Raw genomic sequence first — 5322 nt, 5'->3', positions numbered from 1 at the left:
GCCATATATGCAAGACCTCAAGCTTGTCTGCCGGGCTAACTACCGGTATGTAGTGCAACTAATCTCTTTGTTTGAAGGTTCTCAATAATTTCAGCATGAGGTTCCCTCTCAGCAGTTCTCCTAACACAGGCACTCTGCACTACTGCGCATGCGGTGCATGAGGCTCTTCATTAGCTGCCGCTTGCGCGCTAATTTGAAATGTTCAAAAATACTATTTTTTATTTATTAATAATTAAAAATATTTTTATTTTAATATGTTCAAGTGATACGTACATGTTTTTTAATATATTCTGAGCATCAGGCTGAAAAATAAAATGAGTATTCAGTAAATAAAAAATATAATGTTATTTAATGTAATCTTTTTTATTTTTCCTATTATTTCTACTAATAGATGCATTTAGAATTTGGTATTACTTTTTAACATGAAAAAAATACAAAACCGACATTGAAAAATTTCAAAATTGGAAAATTCCTGCATAACAAAATTCCCGAAATTATAAAATTGCCGAAATATAAGAATCCCGAATTGGAAAATTGCCGAATTATAAAATATCCGAACTAGGAACTTTCCAAATGATAAAATTCCCGAATTTAAACAATTAAAAAAATTGTTTTTTTTTAACATAATGTATTTATTAAAAATAAAAGAATCAATTATTTTTATTTAAAAAAAAACAAATTTTTTTATTTTAAAGGTTTTGAACATTATTGCTTCAATTTAAAACAATACTTGATACAACTGTATTTCTGAATGAACAATTTTGTACGTATGTGTAAATTTATTTTTTAATATATTTTTTATATAATTATTGTTATTTTTAATTCAAATTTTAATAAATAAATAATGTATATTAAAAAGATTGAAAAAAAAGATTCGCAACAATTAAAAAGATATCTTTTTAATTGTTGCGAATCCGGAATTTTCTATTCATTATTAAATCTCTTAAATTATTCGGGAATTTTTCAATTTGGAAATTTTACAATATCGGGAATGTTAGATTTCTTGACTTTTCAGTTGTCCTTTGAAATGTTTGAACATGTTTTTAATTACCGTATCTTGAAAGGAACAGAAAAACAATTCGAAACACGTCGGTGGTTTATTATAAAAAATAAATTAAACATCTTTAATGGTGATTAATTTTTATCAAATTTAAATGGAAATTTCTCGATAAATAAATGTTAAATATTGCATAATGCATCTGTAATAAAAATTTTATATCCATTTTAATTATTATACAAAATTTTAAATGCGCAAATTCGTAAATATATTTTTTTAAATATTTTAAAAATATTACATTGAATAACATGATATTTGCTATTTACTGAACTAATTTTAACTTTTTATCTGAAGCTCAAAATACATTAAAAATCATCCACGTACTACTTTAACATAATAAAATATAATCGTTTTTAAATGTTAATAATAAATTAAAAAATTGTACTTTTTGACATTTCAAATAAGCGCGCAAACGGCAACCAATGAAGTTCCTTATGTATCGCATGCGCAGTAGTACAGAGTGAGTCGGAGGTATGCATGATATCCATATTCCATATCTCCGAAATTAACACGAAGCTATGGTCTCGCAGCTTGGTGGTACAAAATACGTACAAGCCGCGTCTTGTAAAGTGACATCCATATTGGTTACCATGGCAACGCATAGACCCTTTTCTAACAACGATTCAAATCATTTCGCATCATGATGTAGCACAGCATTTCTCAAATTTACATACTCAAAAATAGATCATGCGAATTCGGTTAATACCTCTTTCAATTCTTGAAGATACATAGTTTTAACTTTTATAGAAATTATGGATTTAAAATTATTAACCCTTAAAGCACATTTGTAATTTACTGCGACCCCACTGGCTTTCCGATTTCTTTTCGATTCCCTACCGATAGAAATCTCTGAGTATTCTCTAACGAAATAGCCTGGCCCATTTGAGACTATAAGCAGAGTCGATTCGAAACAATTTAGTCTCGGAGATAGTCACAGAGATTTGGATCCTTTTCAAGGTCCTTTTAGTGGTCCTTTTAAGAGTGTTGCGACGGTAATATAATGTTCCTTTTGTATTCTTCACGTACCAGGCGGACAGTTATTTACAGTAGTTGGACGTCGCTAATCCGACTCTCCCTTTTTAAATTTCTTTTCAAATTATTAACACTTTTTTTTAATTGATGAATATTCTCATTATACTTATTTATAATTATAACTTATATGCTAATATACCATTTTCTACTTGAATTCAAAAATGATATCTTTTTTGGCGCATCTCATTGCATTTACGAGAAACGCCATATTAATTCCAATTTTAAGCATTTAAAAAAAAAATTAGATATCTGAAATCATCCAAACCCGTAGATTCCGAATTATTATGTTTTAGGCTGTTAAGTATGAAATTTAAAAGAACTACCTGGAACTTTGCATATATCTTCCTGAGTGCCTGCGGAGAATTTCTCTGAGCTTCTCTGACCCTAAAGAATCTTTAGAATATACTCAGAGATTTCTTTCGGTAGGGTTGTCTAGGGTTGTCTAGGTAGAATGCTCAGGGCTTAATGTATTTGATCTTGAAAATCTTTGAATTATGCGAAGCAAAATGAATTACTATGAGAGATTATACGTCTAATTAAATTTTTGGATTGTGCGATAATATGCGTATACGTTAACAATAGTAATGAAGACAGGCTAAACACTTTGTTTTTGCCATACATACACGAAGGATGGCAGTCCAAAAGGAGCTAAGGAGCATTTTGGCAGCCTTGTAGGAGAGCGAAAAACAGTCTGTAAAATCGAAATGACGATTTTAAGATGAAACATGAGTACAATATTCATCTGAAGTATTCCTGATTTGAGGTATAGAAAGTATGATCAGAAAAAATTGCCAGTTTAGAGGGAATATATGTGAAACTTGAAAATCTGAAACTTACACTAACCTACAATTGAAAGTGGGCACGGTTGCGGATTGAGATAAAAAAATCAATTTTTAGTTTTAAAAAAGTATAAAAAATACTCCCGAGATATTTCAAGATATGGAGACTGAATGAGAAATAAAAAATTTTAATCCAAAAAATCTATTCAGTTCGGAGGAAATGAAATTTTTGTGTGATGGTGTCGCGGTGTAAGAAACTGTTTATCACTTTTCTGGTCTTGAAAATTATTAAATGTGATTATTTGTGTATTAAATTAGACACTACCCGAAATAAATTATTTTGACGAATAAAAACCAAACATCAAAAAAACTTCGTAAAAAAAACAATTACATTTTTTCAAGTTTTATGTTAGGATGAAACTAGTATCTTACTTCGAATAAATCCAATTTTTTCGCTTCAATTATTAAGAAATGCTTAAGAAGAGAAGTATTATTTGTAAAAGGTCCGAAAGTTACAAAAATTGAAATAACACGCTTCATGGGGGTCCAGTACAGCAAGCCATTAATTTCATTAAAATTTTCGATCATAAAAGTATATCTCGTATTGCATTACTATATTGTATTATATTGTATTAGTATAATAATCACAAGAATTGTTCATCATTATTATAAGTATTAATTTATAATTACAATCATTATAATTACTTTATTTATTATAATTGATGATTTTATTTCTGATAATTTATTACTAATTTTTATAATAGTTAAAATAATAAAAACATATTTAGCCGACTTTATACAATTACTGCAAATGATCTATAAAAAGTTTAGTGATAAAAATTACAATACAAGTAAGTTTGTAAATTTTCTTACTCCTTTCCAAAATCGACAGTGTGCATAGTACGGAATTATAATTCTACAAATATCTTGCAAATCACTTAAAATTTTTCAATAGCACGCTTTTCCCATTTTTATACTCTTTATAAATATAAGTGACATATTGCCGATTTTTTATTTTAGCTTTATACGATTATTTATAACTGTTTTCGAGTTTATTCTGCAGTTAACACATGCAGCGTTAAACACAGTTTAAACTCCCGCTTAACATCATTTTAAAAATGGAGGTCACTTTACGAATCTCTACGGACTATTTGATTGGTTCACTTTTAGTTTAGTTGCGCGTAGCGAGACCATCGCTTCTTGAGTCATGGGGGGCGGGTGGTGGTGTGACAAGAGTACATGCGGGGTGTCGGCTGCCGGGAGTGTCTATGCCCAAGGTCACGTGGGCATGCGTTCCCCTGAATCTGGAAATTTGTTTCCGAAAAACTAAGAAAATCTTCACTAATCTTTATTGAGACTGCTACCTTTTATCACGAAGCTTATGTTTTCAAGAAAACCTAAATTTGCAACCAACTCATAGCTCCTCACGTCTCCTTTGTTTTTGACCAAGAATATCCATATATTTTCAGAATATATGAAATAAGTCCACGTAGGCAGAGCTGTCAGGGGGGGGGGGGTAGAGGTCAGAAAAACTAAACGTTTTACACAAGCGTTTGGCGAATAAGGGGCGGGGGTCGAAAAGTGTCAACAAATGTTCACGTGGTGTATGGACGGCCCCAGCTTTACGTGACTATATATAGTTCTGGTCTAAAGAACGTTCTCGTCTCCATAAAGGCCAAATAAGACACTATGATAAGTGGGAAAATATTATAGACAACTGGAAAGCAAAAGCGAAAAACAGGAAAAGATAACTCACCTCGTTTTTTGTTCAAGCGCGCGGGTTAACGAAATAACCAAGGACGTATAAAATACAAGGTACCAGGATGATAGACACGCGGTATAGTACACATTCGGTTCGGGGGGACTGAACGTCGCATCGTCACACTATAAATATTCGACACAATTTCTCTTCTCATTGATTACCCTTTATTCCAATTAAAGAAGTCTTCAAGACATAACCTAAAAAACAACAATTTTACCAAACATAACCACAAAAAGGACGCGAAGGATTAAGACGGATCAGGCTAGGAACTTTCTTTAATTCAACGTAATTCCGACTTACCAAAACAAGCATTAATCCGGAAAGTTCCACAAAGCAGATTTAAATCCTGACACTCCCCTAATAACCTTAAATTCTTTTGAATCTTTTTTCATTTCCTGGGAAAATACCACTTATGGGGCATTATTCCTGAACTGCCCCAATTTTAAATGTCTTGTCTTCCGATTGACTTCAAATTTTCAGAGTTTGTTTGCCTGTAAGATAGTAGTATACCTACCAATTTATAGACTTTTACCACCATCGCTCCTCGAACTACAGGGGGTGAAATTTGCATCCCCCGGGCAAAGCAGGTATTTTTTTTTACACCATTAAGCCATTTCCCTTTCGGGGTAGGCGTGACTCACTCGGCAGGGGAAAGGAGTAGTGTGTGGATGGGATAGAGATTTTTCAGATTG

At 31.6% G+C, this 5322-nt stretch overlaps 1 protein-coding gene across 3 annotated transcripts in view; it reads right to left on the bottom strand.

Annotated features, from left to right (window-relative positions):
* LOC117173263 (4-coumarate--CoA ligase 1-like) overlaps positions 1-5322 on the bottom strand; it is a 36076-nt gene that overhangs the window by 18580 nt on the left and 12174 nt on the right. Inside the window, exon 1 of one of the 3 annotated variants that reach the window (XM_033361733.1) lies at positions 4625-4826. The exons of the other annotated variants lie outside the window; for them this stretch is intronic. The gene's annotated coding sequence lies outside the window, so the exon portion shown is untranslated. Of the gene's footprint in view, positions 1-4624; positions 4827-5322 lie in introns of those variants that run through there. 3 annotated transcript variants of the gene reach the window in all.

This window comes from Belonocnema kinseyi, chromosome 5 (genome assembly GCF_010883055.1).
Source record: "Belonocnema kinseyi isolate 2016_QV_RU_SX_M_011 chromosome 5, B_treatae_v1, whole genome shotgun sequence".
Taxonomy (NCBI): Eukaryota; Metazoa; Arthropoda; class Insecta; order Hymenoptera; family Cynipidae; genus Belonocnema; species Belonocnema kinseyi.
The sequence above is the reverse complement of the archived record's forward strand: the minus strand, read 5'-3'. Positions and strand labels throughout refer to the sequence as shown.